General features: G+C 39.8%; 1 pseudogene; it reads right to left on the bottom strand.

Annotated features, from left to right (window-relative positions):
• The window catches only part of LOC143640089 (CDKN2A-interacting protein pseudogene), a 129,343-nt pseudogene extending 119,621 nt beyond the window's left edge, over window positions 1-9,722 (bottom strand).
• Window positions 9,723-17,004: the final 7,282 nt, after the last annotated feature.

The raw sequence follows: 17,004 nt of genomic DNA, 5'->3' as shown, positions 1-17,004 counted from the left end.
GCCCAAAAATTTTTACCAGAAGAATTCTAGAAGTAATAAATTTAGCAATGTAGCAGGATAAAAGATCAACACAAATAAATCAATATTGTCACTATACTCCAACATTGATGGCACTGATTTAGAATTCAAGAAAATAATTTTTTTATAATAATGTAAAAAAGCCCCTGAGGATAAATCTACCAAATAGGATGTAAGATGTCTACAACAAAAACTATAGAACACTGAAAAAGAAATGGAAGAAGACCTCAGAAGAGGCAAAATAGTTCTGTGTTCTTGGATAGGCAGAATTAATATTGTCAAAGTGGCCATAACATCGACAATATCCAGGTTCAATGAATTCAATACAATCCCCTTCAAACTACAAATGATTTCAAACTACAAATGATATTTCTTTCTGAGAAGATGATGATGATAATAATAGTAATAATAGTAATAATAGTAATAATAATAATAATAATTATTATAATATAATATTATATTAATTATTATATTTATTAAATAATAATAATAATAATAATAATTATTATTATTATTATTATTATTTGGCAAAGCAATTCTGAGCAAGAAAAAGTAAGGTGAAAGCCAGCACAATGACCAATTTTATATTTTACTACAGAGATGAGTAGCAAAAACAGTATCTTATTGAACTGAAAATAGATATGAAGATTCTTGAATTGAATATACCTCACAGAGACAACCCACCTGATACTTACATTCACCTGATACTGGACAACAGCACCAAAATACATGTTAAAGAGGACACATGGTTTAAACAAATGGTGCTGGGGAAACAGGATAATCATAGAAATACCAGGAAGGATGAGAGAAAGAAGGTACACTGACACAATGTTGGTGGGTTTGTAAATTATTATGACAACTCTGGAAAGCAATGTGCAGATTCCTGACAAGCCCAAGAGTGGAACTCATAGGACTCAGCTATTACGTTCCTCCCTGCTTATTCTATAAAACTACAAGTCAGCCTACTATAGTGATACAATCACTTCAATGTTTCTAGCATTCACCATAAATACATTGTATGATCAACCCAGATGTCCACCAGCAGTTGAAATAATCAAGTGCACAGAATTAAAAGGTAACTGGATCTTTACTTCTGGAGCTATAGCACTGCTGAATGACTCAAAGCACATAAATTTGTACATGTTAAATAAAAGAAGAATTGGAAATCTGAATCAACTAGAATCCTTATTGCAGAATGGACACAATGACAGGATTTCCACAGTACCTTCGTTGGAATTCTCATTTGGAACAGCACTGTTTGATGGCCAGAGGTCTCCTCTGGACCAAGGCCAGAGGCAACAGCCTGGGAAATGTGATAAAACAGAGTTAGCTGTTGACAATGTGCTGGCAAGAAAACATAGGGTCATCAATAGTAATTCAAATAACAATTCAACCAGTTTTAATTGATAAGTGATCATTGTAAATATCTGGGGGTATAATTGGAGCTTTGAATTCAAGTATGTATTTATACCCTAATAGCATGCCCAGAAACTTAAATATTTCTTGTATGTTTTTTTTTCTGTCATTTTCAACAACAAGAGGTGATAAATAGGTCTGGGACACAACAATAAATGCTGCATAATATCACTCTTTCGTGGAAACTGAAAAATTGATCATAGAAGGTGAGAGTAGAGTATTAGTTAGCAGAGCAGGGGAGACAATGTTACAATTGAATATTAGAAAAAAAGTTCTGATGTATTTTTGCAGTCTGTTAACAGAGTTAAAAACAGTAAAATCTGTGTCTCGGGATGTGGCTCATTTGGAGAATGCTTGCCTTGCATGTCTGAGGCATGGGGTTTGATTCCCAGCACCACATTTATATAAATAAATAAATAAAGGTCCATGAATAACTAATAAAAAATTTTAAAATAAATATGTTTAATAAATTTTGAAGGAGGGATGTGAATGTTCTTAGATTTCACACTACTGAGTTTATTTTTCACCATTGGGGCAGCAAAGCACCTGAATCAGATTGATCTTTAGGATAACAATGCAATGTGTGTGGTCTACAACCCAACACAATATTGTGTGGTCAAAAAGAATTACTGAGGCAGAATCATAGAAATCAGAGAAAACAGTGACCATAAGCAGAGGCTGTGGTTAAGTGGCTTTTGTTTAAATCCTACCTCAAAAATTAAATACCTGTTCAGTTAAATAAACCCCTTCTCAATTGTTGCAAAAAGTGTGGCATCTGATCCATGAAATGGTATAAGGCTGACAATGATCACATCCATGCATTCTTAAGCAGACTGGTGCTTCATATGGGTGCTAATGTGTCCTGACATTAAATAGTACACTTCATTAAATGTGTGGAAAAATAAGCTCAATCGTTGACAGTGTTTGAACAGAGAGGTGTCAGACAGAGGTCATCCTCCAGAGCAATGGGTAAAGAAAGTCTATTCCTCATTCTTTACAGATGGATATTTGTAAAGCTCATGGAGAATATCTGTGACCTCCTATGACTCCATATCAGCCTAAAGAGATGGGTGGAGCAGAGTCTGTCCACCACAATTTAGAGTTTAGGTGTTTGTAATTTGGAGATTTTATGTTTCTTGCCCAGATTCACAAGAATGATGAGCGGTGGATATGGGACAGGAATGTAGCTATTTACCTGGGACCAGAAATCCCTGAGCACTTGAGTCCTCTAGTGGATATCCTAGAACCAGGAAACCAGAACTCTTCTCAGTGCTTTTTGAATACTCCTTCCTTCAGGCCTCTTTGGCATGAGGTTTCAGTAGCAGACACCATGAGAAATGTTCAAGTTATAACCCCGGGCTCCTGTCTCTTTATTGCAATTACTTACTTAAAAATGATCATTTCATGTAAATGAAGCCTATCTGAAGGTCAAGGTGAAAAGGTTAAGAATGTAAGAATTAAGTTCTGTTTTCCTGGAACCTGAAACTCATTTAGAAGTCGAAAACAACTCCCGGAAATGCCCACAAAATGTATGTTGAAATCTCCCCTGATCATCTGGTTGCTCTACGAAAACAACCCCCCTCCCAGAATCCATGCAATGATTGGCTATGCTGTATGTGAAGTCCCTGCCCTCTCCAAGGAATGTATATAAGCTCTGCTTAAGCTGTTTCCGGGGATCTCTGCTCTATTCAAGTGAGCTCTGAGCCCCAGCATGCTGGACCCCCCAATAAACCCTTTGCTGTTGCATGAGACAATCTCTTGGTGGTCTCTTCCTCCGACGCTTGCCTGACCTTTACAAAGGGTAGAGTCCACACTTGGAGCCATCCTCCCCCAGGGTCTTCTCACTTCCAGCTGTCTCCAAGTGATCCTTCCTGACGAGCAGTTGACCATCTAATTCATCAGAGTTCTCTGGGGCTCACCAACTGTTTCAGAACTTGGGACATTCTAAACCAACTGCCACTTGATGGCTGTGCCAAGAATGAAGTTTCCTTGAGCTTTTCCCTCCTGGATGGCCTGTTAGTGGGGATTAATCAGGGAAACAGATACTCTGGGCTGATGGTTTGATGTTTCCATGTCAGAAGCTGGCCTGCCCCATGTCTGCAGTCTAATATTCTGAGCCATAATCTGAGCAGTCAGACAAGGCCTGGTTGAAATATCATTTCTCCATATGCACCAGCTCTGACCAGGCATATTCCTGCTCCTGGCTTTCCAAGCCTCTTCCTAGACCCTGCATGGCCAGGGGCAGAGACTTACCTGCCTAGATGGAACCACCACTAACTATAACCTGTGAACCTCAACCAATGAATCCTCCCTGAAACCACTGAGGCCCTCATTTCCTCCATTATCAGACATCCACTCCACTGACCTCAAGGCACTGTCCTTTTTGCCTTCTTCCCAGTAGCCCCCAAACACCTGGGATCCTGTAGTTATCAACCAATTGGAAACGTTTTCTGAAATTTCAGTCCTTTACAAAATCTTGATTTAGAATTCTCTAACATTATTTTTAAAGATTCATATACATTGAGATGGGTTTGGTTTTTAATTGCCCTTTCATGGTATATATATCGCCTTACTTAGCATCCATATACTATGTCTCACTTTATTTTTTCATCTCATGAAAGCAAGGTGGGTGTCCTGCTCCTGTAAGTCACTTAAAAGGCACACATGTTATTGGCATTAGGAATGGTTCATTTATCTAAATTTAGAAAAACATTTTCAGTAACCAGGTCAATAGAACAAGCAAATATATGAATTGAGTGATAAAACAATATCACCAAATATTTAAATCTCAGGAGAGAAGATTCAGTGTTGAAGATGAAAAAATCAAGAGGAAAATATATTCAGTAAACATTAACTGCCCTTTGAAGAAACACACTTAAAAATATCACTGACAACATACCTTTCCCACAGCAGTTAAGATTTCCCATGGCCAACCAGGAACTCAAAACCTCCCTACTCTTCTCCAACTTTAACTTACACCAACTCACTCACTACACCAACTGAGTGGAAATGGAAGGTAAGATGTGCATTCCACATTACCATGGTGACTGGTCAACATGGAACTTTCATTGTGAGCACATGCCACATTCTGAGCTGCTACTATTAGAAAGTGTATTTTCATGTCCAAGTGTGTTGTTGAATAGTTTGTGTATTGCTTCAAAAACTGAAACCTAGAACTATATATTAATGTTTGTTGTTAATAAAAATAAGTTAAATTAGAAAAAAAGGATTTACTTCAAAAATTATTTCATTGATCAAAAAATCATGGGATGAAAGGGATGCATAGCTATAGTTTTGAGAATCAAAGAAGATTCCATTTCTGGTTTGTAATTCTAAACCAACACATGTCTCAATCTTTCTGAAACTCCAAACATTTGTAGATAGAGAAAATTAAAATGTCTTTTTGATTCAGAATGAAAATGTATACAAAGTATTATCTTTTAAGAGTTGAGGGAATTTTCAGGAAGGAGAAATTTTAAGATCACATCCCCCTTATTTTAAATTTGAAAACAAAACTATTTTCTATATAGTAGGATTTAATCCAATCATTTGAATTAATCTTCCTCTTCCATGACTCCTGCTGTGGAATCCATTCTTTTGTTTCTCATCCTAACCTGTCATCTCATACCACAAACACTCATGTTTGAACATGCACATGGTGAGGTCTATACAAACAATGTATGAAAAGTCTTCACATTGTAAAAGCTATCTATCCTAAACCCAAGGCCAACATTATTACTAAATGAGAAAAGGAGAAATCATTCCCTCTAAGGACAGAAACAAGACAGGGATGCCCTCTTTGAAACTCTAGTCAGAGTAATCAGACAGATGAATGAAATTAAAGTGATTTGCATAGAATAAGAACTCAAATTATCACCCCTTGCTGAGGACATAGTTCTATATTTAGAAGATCCAAAAAATTCCTCCAGAAAGCTTTTAGAACCAATAAATAGATTCAGCAAATTAGGATATAAAGTCAATACCCAAGAATCAAATGCATTTCTATATACAAGCGATGAATCCACAGCAAGAGAAAGTAGGAAAACCTCCCCATTGACTCTAGCCTCAAATAAATAGAACACTTGGGAATCAATCTAAAAAAAGAGGTGCAAGACCTCTACAATGAAAACTATAGAACACTAAGAAAAAAAATTGAAAAAGATCTTAGAAGATGGAAAGATTTCTCATGCTCTTGGATAGGCAGAATTAATAGAGCCAAAAATGGCCATACTACCAAAACTTTACAAAGATTTAATGCAATTCCTATTAAAATCCCAATGACATTCTTGTTTTTTAATTAAAAACACCAGGCAAGGCTAATGCTCTGCCACATGGGGTATTTCCCTTTGGGTCTCTCCTGACCCTCTTTTTGGCTTTGGCTTATGCTTTCCCTCAGGGAAGTCATTCCATGTGGACCTTCAGGACCTTCTTTTTGCTTGGGGCTTTTTTCTATCTCCCAGGTTGCATCTGCATGGAAGGTTCTCAAGATATTCATCCTGGCCCCAGCAACTCAGGCAACCCAGGACAAGGCAACTCTGGGAACTCTGGACACACAGGCAACTCTGGACACATTGAAGAGCCATTTCCTCCTGGCACCCCACTGGAGCCCACAAGCCAGGTGGATAGCTGACAAGAAGAGGCACCTGGGGTGCAATTGCTGTCACTGCTGTGGCTGCTGTTCCTGCTGATTCTGATTTCATTACTACAGGGGCTTGTAGAGATGTTTAGTATGGGAATCCAACTGGGATTGGCACTGAATGGGGCACAGACATTTTCACATGGGGTTGCAGTGCCTGGAGCTAAGGACCTTGGTGTCCTGGCACATAAAGCAAAGGTGCTGGGGCTGGCATCTGGGCCTCCAAATGTGGTATGCCCTGTGTTCCAGGTGCTACCAACTCTGCCTGATCCTCTCCTTCCAGGGATCATGCCACAGCACCATGCTGTTGGGCTCCCATAACAGGTACAACCTTTGGGGGCAATGGATATGCGAAGGCTGACCTCTCAGCCTGAGGTAGCCTCTCACGTAGCACTTCACGCTCATCCATTGCCTGTTGAAAGACAATCTAAGTGAAGTGCAGCTGAGTAGTAGCATCATCACGGTGATAAATAAAAGACCCAGAATAGCAAAAGAAACTCTAAGCAGGAAGTGTGAATCAGGCGGTATAGCGATTCCAGATTTCAAACTATACTACAGAGCAATAGTAACAAAAACAGCATGGTACTGGTACCAAAACAGGCGGGTGGACCAATGGTACAGAATAGAGGACACAGAGACTAATCCACAAAGTTACAACTATCTTATATTTGATTAAGGGGCTAAAAGCATGCAGTGGAGAAAGGATAGCATCTTCAACAAATGGTGCTGGGAAAACTGGAAATCCATATGCAACAAAATGAAACTGAATCTCCTTCTCTCCCCATGCACAAAAGTTAACTCAAAATGGATCAAGGAGCTTGATATCAAATCAGAGACTCTGTGTCTGATAGAAGAAAATGTTGGCTCTGATCCACATATTGTGGGGTTGGTCTCCAAATTTCTTAAGAGGACACCCATAGCACAAGAGTTAATAACAAGAATCAACAAATGGGACTTACTTAAACTAAAAAGATTTTTCTCAGCAAGAGAAACAATAAGAGAGGTAAATAGGAAACCTACATCCAGGGAACTAATTTTCACTCCTCTCACTTCAGATAGAGTCCTAACATCCAGAGTATAAAAGAACTCAAAAAATTAAGCAATAAGATAACAAATAACCCAATCAACAAATGGGCCAAGACCTGAACAAACACTTCTCAGATGAGGACATACAATCAATCAACAAGTACATAAAAAAATGCTCACCATCTCTAGCAGTCAGAGTAATGCAAATCAAAACCACCATAAGATACCATCTCACTCCAGTAAGATTGGCAGCTATTATGAAGTCAAACAACAACAAGTGCTGGCGAGGATGTGAGGAAAAGGGTACACTTGTACATTGCTGGTGGGACTGCAAATTTGTGCAGCCAATTTGGAAAGCAGTATGGAGATTCCTGGGAAAGCTGAGAATGGAACCACCATTTGATCCAGCTATTCCCCTTCTTGGACAATTCCCTAAAGACCTTAAAAGAGCGTACTATAGGGACACTGTTACAACAATGTTCATAGCAGCACAATTCACATTAGCTAGACTGTGGAACCAACCCAGATGCCCTTCAATAGATGAATGGATAAAAACATGTGGCATTTATACACAATGGAGTATACTCTGCACTGAATAATGGCATGGAATTTACAGGGAAATGGATGGCACTAGGGCAGATTATGCTAAGTGAAGCTAGCCAATCCCTTCAAAATAAATGCCAAATGTCATCATTGATATTAGGAGAGCAACTAAGAACAGAATAGAGAGGAAGAGCATGAGAAGAAGATCACCACTAAACAGGGACGAGAGGGGGGAGGAAAAGAGAGAGAGAAGGGAAATTGCATGATAAAGGAAGGAGACCCTCATTGTTATACAAAACTACATATAAGAGGAAGTGAGGGGAAAGGGAAAAATAAACAAGAGAGAGAAATGAATTACAGTAGATGGGGTATGGAGAGAAGAAGAGAAGGGAGGGGAGGGGAGAGGAGGGAAGGGGAGGGGAGGGGGGATAGTAGAGGATAGGGAAGGCAGCAGAATATAACATACACTAGTATGGCAGTAGGTAAAAAATGGTTGTGTAACCGGTGTGAATCTGCAATAATATGTATATAGGGTTAAAATGGGAGTTCATAATCGGCTTGAATCAAATGTGTGAAATATGATATGTCAAGAGCTTTGTAATGTTTTGAACAACTAATAAAAAAAGTAAATTAAATAAAAGAACATGTATTACATGGAACTGTTTTTCTCATAAGCACTTAAGTGAGTGAATGCACCACATGGAAGCTATCACAGGCATATTGAGATACTCAGGACTGCAGCTTAACCCAGCTGATGCTCACTGTGGGTGGGGGTCTGCACTTGGCTGCAGAATTGGGTTTCTGTTTAAACCCAGGGGTGCAGGAGTTGTACAAGACTCATATCCACATTAGAATACCAACAATATCCTCGGGCAAAAAGGTAGACTCTGCCTTACAGCTGAATAAGAGTTGCAGAACATGGGGTGACTGGAGGACATCAGTGGCCAGTGTACCTGTTCCCTCAGCGACCATGGATAACTTAGTACCACCGGGCAGAAGGTAAGAAAACCAAGGCAGCAACACCTGGCCTTGACTCAGGGGACCAGAGGCCATGGCCTACAATCAGCACCCTTCTGACCCAGGAGGTGGGTGGCAGGAGGCATTAACAGCAGTGGCTCTGTCAATATTCAGAGCCCTGACTGGGCTGCAGCTCCTGGATGGCAGATATGTAGGTATGCAAGGCTTGTCCCCAGCACCGAGCTCTGGCAAATTTGTCTATGGAGCAAACCACCTAATTTCTATACTTATTCACTTGTGTGCACAAATCAAGAAAAGGACAGTTAAAATGCACATGCGGTGTGATCTCTTAGCATAATGATCAAACGAGGAGAACAGCAGGTCTCCTACAAAAAGAGGTTTTTGTAGATGTTAGAATCACCTAGTGATTGCAGGAGACAGGACACAGAAGGACTAGGCTGCAGAGAGAGCCACTGTCTCAATGGGGTCTCAAGAGGCACACACTGGCTGGTCAGTTTGCTTCCTAGTCACTGTGCTTAGAAACATTTGACTAATCAAAGGCTGTGATTACAATTTTAAGAGTAACTGCTCTGGCTGTTAGGGACCATTGTGTCTTTTATTAAAAGCATTGTTCTGGGTGCTTCTGAAAGACACTAGGGCATTTTAGTGCTTCCCGGAAGGCGGCCACTGCCTCCTCAGACTTGAGCATCTGAACTACCAACTGACCAGAGTTCCAGCCAGGGTGACCCTCACCGTGAAGGTAAGAATCAAACTGCATGTCCAGCAATGGCTCCTGAGTGGACCACAGAAAGACGCAGTTAGGAACACAATCCAAAAACAAAAGACAACATTTTTCAAAATATTTTTTACAGCAGCATAACTAATTTAAAAAAAGCTACAAAAATCATATTTACCAGGACACGTCTGTTAAATAAAAACATCATGTTAGTGTGCATTTAGGCAGGGCTATGTACAAGGATTCTGGTTCTTGCTCTCCTTAGAACAATAGCCCATGCCCAATGGGGCTCACCATGGCAGGGCTGCAGGGAGGATAGCAGAGGCAAAACAGACCGTCCACACAGTGGCACCCTGCCCACCCTGTTTCCCCTAAAACTTACCCCGGCATCATGCAATGTTCCTGGCAGCCCCTGGAGGCCGGTGGGAAACAGGGCTCAGACTTCCCAGTCAGGGTGAGCAGCGATAACTCCTTTCAGCAGAGCATCCAAGCAGAAATAGAATTATTTCTGAATGAGAAAAGACAACATGTAAACCAAAAGTGTGACAGGTCTGTGGATACGAAAACAAAGTCAAATGAAAATTCTCCCCAATCCACACTGAAACCCACCCAGAAGCCCCCTGTCATGGTGCTGCTAGCCACAGTCTGATGGAGCCTGTTAGGAGTTTTTCTTTCATGAACTTTCAGATCAGAAAAGATTAGCACAGCACCCAGCAGCCTCAAGCCTAAGATTACCACAGAGCTGAGAACCTGGGCGGCACAAGGTCTGCTGTCCCCAAGCCCCAGGCAGCACAGTGTAGGAGCGCGGGCAATAGGAACTGCAGGGCTGAAGGGAGGGGCAGCAGCTCCAGGTCCCTGGAGCCCCAGCACAAGGTCTTGACTCCAGCAGCAATGATGGCATCCAAGAGGCCATCCAGCTGTGTCAGTTGGAGAAAACCAGGAAGGAGTACAACAACAAGAGCCCAGCTCATCAACAAGGGGCTGAAAGTTGCCAGCAGCCTGGGTAGCTCACTGAAAAGTGTCTTCCCTGAAGCCCCCAGGAGAACACCCAGCAAGAGGAACTCAGCAGTCTCCAGGGACACAGACCTCATGCCAAGGGGCTTGGACTCTTACCACCTCTCCAAGCCACCAAAGGATGCCACAGCTGCTGCACCTCCAGGAAACACCACCACCAGGAGGGAGCCAATGGAAGTGACCTTGGTGGGGCAGACACTTCTGCTGAGTTGATGTGCACTGAAGCAATCCGGGGTGTTTCCAAGACCACCCTGGAAGGCAGCAATGGGCCTGCATCTGTGAGCACACGCTTCTGCTCCTCCAGTGTGCCTTCCCACTCTAATGGGAACAGCAGCTCTTTGGATAATTATGACAGCATATAACAGAAGATCCAGGTGTTTTTGGCTCTGAAGACACAGTCAGGAAGCCTGCTGCTGAACTTGCAGAAATGCCTTCCCACTCCTCCCTGGCCTCTCCTTCCATGTCCACTCACATCATCCCTTAAGGCTCTTTGATCATGTTCAGTAACAGGTGGGGGAGGGGATACTTGGCCCCTTTCCTGGATGGAGCATGCACAGCCTCTTTGAGGAGACTCTGCAGAGTGCTCTACAATCTAACTTGCCTCAGAGCCTAAGGTATGATCATGGGCCTGAACTTGCTTAAGTGAAAAGATCCTCTTTGCTTAAGGGATATTTATACACCTACCTTCCAGAGATCCCTTCTAAGGTACTTGCACCTCAGCTTTGTTTCTTGTGTGATTTTCAGCCCTACAAAATCTACTCAGTTTGATACCTGAGGCCACGTTCCTCCAGGACCTTTCTTAGGTGAGTCTTGTTCTATGTCCTGGGCTTCTTTGAATGTCCTGGAGAGACCCAAAGATTCAGCCCTCAGACTCAGGTTACAGTCCAGGGCATAGGATGAACTGTTCTGACTTCCAGTTCAATGCCTGACTCTTAATCTTCTGTCCTGAACCCCCACCCTAGCCTCTTCTTTGTCTTTTCTGGGCAACTCTATCCTCTGACCTGGAGTAGTACCTCTGCTGCTATTTGTTGATAGAGGAGGCCAAGAGCTTGCCATTTCTTCTAGATGACACCAAAAGCCTCTGTCACCTGAAATAATGTGGACAGGAGTACTGCCTCGCTGTGCCAGCTGCACCCTTTCCTGCACAGCACAGAAAGGCAGCTTTTGTCCCATGCATGGAGGGACACTGGTGTATTTCCTGTAACTGAGTCTTAGTATGAAAATCTGTCTCTAAGCCTTGTGTTTTAATAGAAAGTGGAGCCTATTGAATAAACTATAGCTATTCTTTAATGTGTCCAGCCTACAGAAACTTTTGTGACACATTTTGGTGCATTTACCACCTTCACATTTTATGCTGGAATCAAGACTGATGCTTTCCTCTGCTCCAATAGCAATAGTAGAAATGTCATCAGAACAGCTATTGCTCTGGCACAGCAGTTCAACTGTGTGTATATCACCATCACCATCACCATCACCATCTTCTTCCTCCTCCTCATTATAACCTCTGATACAACTATTTTACTCCACCGTGCACATTTGCAGTGCATAGTGGAGAATTTCCCCATCAACTCAGTGTGTACTTTCTTCAAACTGGGGACTTCCTTCCCATATCTAAGGGGGAAGTGTTCTCCCACCACACATAAAAGCAACCATTTGTTGATCCAATTTTCCACATTTCTCCAGAGGAAGGTCAAGACTCCAAGAATCATCTCACTCACTGAGATCTAGGTGAGCCTTTTTTCAATTAATGAGGCCCTTTCTGTTATTATATCATTTAATTAGAAAACAAAATCAGAAAGCCATACATGTAGATATAGTTGAGGCCCAAGGATACTCTATTGACAGGATAACTGAGAACATTTCTTTTAAACTAAGAAAATTATGCTAAACATTGGTATTGCTTTTGTTGTAGCAGGATTTGTAAAGGTCATCTAGGGTCGGGGGAGGGCATGAGGCCAGGATGGGAGGCACAGCTGGGCACACACTTTATAACGGTGAACACAAATACATATATGCACACACTCAGATGAACAGTGATGTTTTTATTATATGCATAGGCTAGAAGAGGGTCCCTATGTCATGAGTAGATGGTTTTATGTTACAGGGACCTGGTCCTAGTTCTAGAGCCATCCCCAGGATGTGTACAAGAAGACCTAGAGCCAACTACTTTGTCTTGTCCACTCTGTGATGAGTGTGTAATTTCATTAGTTGCCTCACTAGACTTGAGGCTGGTGTGACATCCAGATTCTGGGAGGAGAAACTTACCTATGCAGTAAACATGGTTAACACAGCCTTAATAAGTTATGTCCTCTTACCTATTCACTTGGGCCAAGGGGTGGAGAATCACAACCCTTAGAATCCAGGATTTTTGATGAAAATAACCTTTTTAATTTAGATCCATAGTATTTATTGTTGCTTAATATAAATCATAGTGCTCTGAAGTCTTATTAAGAAAGTAAGGCTCTAACCAGATAGATTTGGGCCTATTTTTCTTTTAATATACACAGTGTCTCTGGTTCAATTTTTAGGTCCTTGATTCAATTTGGGTGGAGTTTTTTGCATGGTGAGAGAGAGGGGTTTAATTTTATTTTAATGTATATAAATTTCCAATTTTCCCATCATTATTTTTTGAAGAGGATATCGTTTTCTCCAATGTACATTTTTTATGCTTTTTGTCAAATATATGAGAGCTCTAATTATGGGCATTGGTCTCTGTGTTATCTATTCTATACCATTAGTCTACAAGTCTATTTTGTTGCCAATACCATACTGTTTTTTGTTACTATTGATCTGTAGCATAGTTTAAGGTCTAGTATAGAGATGCCACCTAATTCACTCTTCTTGCTAAAAATTGCTTTAGCTATCCTGGGTCTCTTATTTTGTCAGATAAATTTCATGACTGCTTTTTCTATTTCTGAGAAATGTCATTGGGATTTTGATTGAGATTACATTAAATGTGTATAGTGCTTTTGGTAGTGTGGTCATTTTGACAATATTAATTCTGCCTATTTAAGAAAAAAAATAGATCTTTCCATATTGTCATGTCATCTTTTATCTTTTTTCCATAGGGTTCTGTAGATTTCATTGGAGAGATCTTTCAACTATTGTTAGGTTGATTCCCCAGGATTTTATAATTTTTATACTATTCAAAGTTAGTAGTTATTCTCATTTCCTTTGCAGAAGATTTTTTTATTGATATTCAGAAATGCCTTTGATTTATGGGTGTTGATTTTGTATCCTGCTACTTTACTGACTTCATTTACTAGTTCTAGCAGTTTCCTGATGGAATATGTCGAGTCTTTTAGGTATAGAATTATATTGTCTGCAAATAGTGCTAATCTGAGTTCTTCCTTACTTATCCATATCCCTTTAATTTATTTTATTTGTCTAATTGGTCTGGCCAGTGTTTCAAGAAATATGTTAAATAGAAGTTGTAAAAACGGGCATCCCTGTCTTTTTCCAGTTTTTAGAGGAAATGCTTCCATTTTCTGCCTTGGTGTCCTAGAATTGTGCTCCCCAATCTTGTGGCCATTGGCCATGTAATTCATCAAATTGACAAACTCAGCTTTTTCTGTCACAGGATCTATTTGCCAAAATATCATGTGCTTGAAGCTACTGAATTAGGCAGGATAGACATGGAACATTTCCATAATCGCAAAAATTATTGAATGATGATGCTCTATAAATCACCAGGAGCAAATATTATGGATAATATGACCTATTTGGAGTTCAAATTTAGTACCTTTCAACAAATACCTTGCTAACTGTGTTTCAATATAAATTTTTTGTTAAAAAGAATAAATAAATAAATAAAATAGAATGGTGTGGATACAGCTATCAGGAGCTACATTTATGAATTCTGTTCTCGAGCATCCACTAGGTTTTACCTGGCCTCTTTCAATCACAGGATTTCAAGCACCTCTCTTGAAGGCCCCCTCCCATTCTGGTAAAGGCCATTGACTCTTATGGTGTCCTTTGTCAGAATCCCTCTTACCTTCTAGGCTAATGAGGAAACTAGCCAATCAATAAACCACTACCCCCGCCACTCCAGATAATTCTTGTGCATGGGAATTCATAGCCATCCTAGAAGTATGAAGCTGCTGGCATTGGTACCACACTTAGAAAATTAGTAATTTTCTGGTTTTATAACAGGTCCTAGTAGAACATGACTCAAGCCCACTTAGTTATAGGCTGGGAATGCTACTGAAATAAGACAAAAGCCACCACCACCAACAACAATAACAATAACATAAAACCCTCTACATTTATGTGGGGATTTTTCTCTAAAAAAGACCTTGAATTTTTTAAAATTATCACATCTCCCTATGGCTTCAGCCCAATAAACCCCTCAATGATAAACAGTTTTTTCAAAGAATATTTTCTGAAATATTTTTTGAGGAAGTAAAGAGCAACCCACTTGGGAACAGTACAGAATGTGAGCACTTTTTTGCTAGATTATAACATAAAATTCTAATGAAGCTGTGGTGAAGACGAAGACCCTTCACAGACTTCAAGAACAGATAGGAGATTTCCTCCTGCTGACATGGTCTCAAGTCAGAGCTGCACCCAACTTGGATTCTCCTGAGGCAAAGAAGGCCCACAAGGTCATTGAACTAGCTGTTCTGTCACAAGGGGGGAATATATATCATAAATTACCAAATGATACATCTAATAAAACTAATAATTACAAAATGCTATCTTTGACATAGTTTAATTAAATTTAATTTTGAATGAAAGTGTTTAATCTTTAATACACCATATTTATCTTATTGCTGATAGATGAGATTTTACTACCAAAAAGGGATAACTTAATGATCTCTGTTAAAGAATGCAAGTCCAAAGAGACTTCAAGCATCAATTATTTATAAGCAGACTTGCTGCTGTGTCCCCATGTAAAGGTAGCAAAACTCCTCTCTTGAGGTTGATGCACCCCTGCATCACCTGACCATAATGATCTCATCTGAAAGAGACCAGAAGTATGGCACCACCTTGAACCTCAAGAAATCTTAGAGAGGTAAGGCCGCAATAATGTCTTAGAGTCAAGTTCATGGAATACTGCCTTCATAGCATACATTAAGAGTGCCTGAGTGTCAACACACTACCCCATGCTAGGTTGTGAGAACAGCAAACTACTTACCCCTTAGGCACAACCCTGGGCATGAGGCTATGTGTTAAATTTTCTGCTCTTACTCCATTGCTCACTCCTTGATTGGTCACTGCAGAAATTGCATTGGTGGCTGCCTGTAATCTGATAAGCTACTGCCTGAGTATATATACATGGTAACTTCACAATAAAATGAGACCTGCTTTCTGCTTGATGTCCAGAGGTCTTGATTAGTGACTTCACAGACACAGCCTCTTCTACAATTTTTCGTGAAACCCCTTGCTGGACCAGAAAGAGCCCACATAAACATCAGTACATAGCATTTGTCTTTTTTTTTTTTTGAAGGTTCAAAAAAAAGTCTTGTAATGTGACTCTTCTGACCTCTAATAAATGTCAGTATGTTTAGCATTTCCCTCACCACATGTTCAATATTTGGATATTTACTCACTTTCTCTTTGTATCAGAGAAGGTTATTCTTCCATTAGAAATGACTGGGTAATTTTTGCTTTTCTTTAAGCATTTATTAGGGTGGAGATAATGAAAAGAACTTTCTGTATCCTGCCATTTTCTAAGAATGACAGTTCCTTCATACTATTTTAAGCAGGATTCAGCTTGTCCATGAGTTCCTTTTTTTCTTTTAATCTATGCAGCAGGTTTTACTTTTCTTTACACTGCTTTTCACATCATACCTACAAGTCAACTGATGGAGCTTTGCTGAGTAAGAAAAAAATACCAATAAATTGATGATAGGTAGGCCTACTTACATCTTCTATGGAGGTTGTAACAACTGAGTTGTTGCCTCAGATTATTGGGAGAAAATAAATTCAGTGTAAACTCACTAAGCTTGTAATACTTTAGCCTAAATTCAATCTCCACAGAGAATTTTAGGTCCTCCAAGGCATCTATTTACCACAGGATTCTTCAAAGTAACCATGGATCCACTAGCTACAACATAAACCAGGGGATCATCCCAAAATTTATCGGGGACCAAACCAAACCAGTAACTGTTTCTCTTCTGCAGGATTCAACACCCTCACCATGAGAGTCATATTCACTAATGAAAAAAAAAATCTAGTACAATTTTCAACTGCATTGACCATATGCAACTTTGCTTTGATTTTGATCAAAGTATTAATATAATCACTAATGAAACATTTTAACTAGAAAAAAATCAGGATATACACTTTTAAAAATATTTATTTTCTAATTGTTTATTTTCTAGATGTAGGTGGACACAATATCTTTATTTAATTTATATGTGACACTGAGGTTTTAACCCAGTGCCTCACATGTGCTAGTTGATCACTCTACCTCTGAGGAAAAATCCCAGTCTCTCATGATATTCACTTTGATGTCTATGTTTTTGTTTAAAAGAGTGTTTTGATTCTTCCATGTTTTTCTGTGGATAAGCAGTTTACTTATTTTATTTATTCTATTTATTTATTTCCTTTGCACCTGCAATGAAACCCAGGGACACTTAATCACTGAGCCACATCCCTAGCCCTTTTATCTTTTTTTTTTTTTTTATTTTGAGACAGAATCTTTCTAAAATTC

This window comes from Callospermophilus lateralis, unplaced genomic scaffold (assembly GCF_048772815.1).
Source record: "Callospermophilus lateralis isolate mCalLat2 unplaced genomic scaffold, mCalLat2.hap1 Scaffold_1127, whole genome shotgun sequence".
NCBI classification, from domain to species: domain Eukaryota; kingdom Metazoa; phylum Chordata; class Mammalia; order Rodentia; family Sciuridae; genus Callospermophilus; species Callospermophilus lateralis.
The sequence above is the reverse complement of the archived record's forward strand: the minus strand, read 5'-3'. Positions and strand labels throughout refer to the sequence as shown.